At 48.7% G+C, this 708-nt stretch overlaps 1 long non-coding RNA gene across 1 annotated transcript; it reads left to right on the top strand.

Annotated features, from left to right (window-relative positions):
- Positions 1-354, top strand: LOC147820390 (uncharacterized). Its single transcript, XR_015438085.1, has 2 exons — positions 1-37; positions 197-354. It is a non-coding gene; the product is annotated as an uncharacterized LOC147820390 (long non-coding RNA).
- The last annotated feature ends 354 nt before the right edge of the window (positions 355-708 follow it).

The following is a 708-nucleotide window of genomic DNA, read 5'->3' as shown; positions in this document are numbered from 1 at the left end:
CGGCGGTGTGCTGCTTCGGCGTGGGATACATCCTCTGGTACCTGATGTTTCCTGTTTCACACACACACACACATACACACACACACACACACACGTCATGGTGTAGCTTCATGTAATATGAGATAATGAAGGTGTAGGTTGGTGCAGGTGGTTTAAAAGACTTGAACCTGAACTTTGTGTGGCCCCGCCCACCCAGGACGTGCTGGGTGCACCAGGTGACAGGTGTGTGGGTGTACCCGGTGCTGGAGCGCATCACCCCGCTGGCTCGAGTCGTCTTCTTCAGCGCCATGACGGTGGTGATCTGTGTCTTCTACGTGCTTGGGGAAATCCTCAACAGCTACATCTGGGACCACACACACACAGGTACACACACACACACACACACACACACAGGTACATACACACACACACATAAACACACACACAGGTACATAAACACACACAGGTACATAAATACACACAGGTACATACACACACACATAAACACACACACAGGTACATACACACACACAAGTACACACACACACAGGTACACACACACACACAGGTACATAAATACACACAGGTACATACACACACACATAAACACACACACAGGTACATACACACACACAAGTACACACACACACAGGTACATAAACACACACAGGTACATACACACACACAGGTACACACACACACACACACAGGTACATACACACACACAGG

Source organism: Seriola lalandi, unplaced genomic scaffold, assembly GCF_002814215.2.
Source record: "Seriola lalandi dorsalis isolate HSWRI2012SDOR001 ecotype SW California unplaced genomic scaffold, Sedor1 jcf7180001960466, whole genome shotgun sequence".
Taxonomy (NCBI): Eukaryota; Metazoa; Chordata; class Actinopteri; order Carangiformes; family Carangidae; genus Seriola; species Seriola lalandi.
The sequence above is the reverse complement of the archived record's forward strand: the minus strand, read 5'-3'. Positions and strand labels throughout refer to the sequence as shown.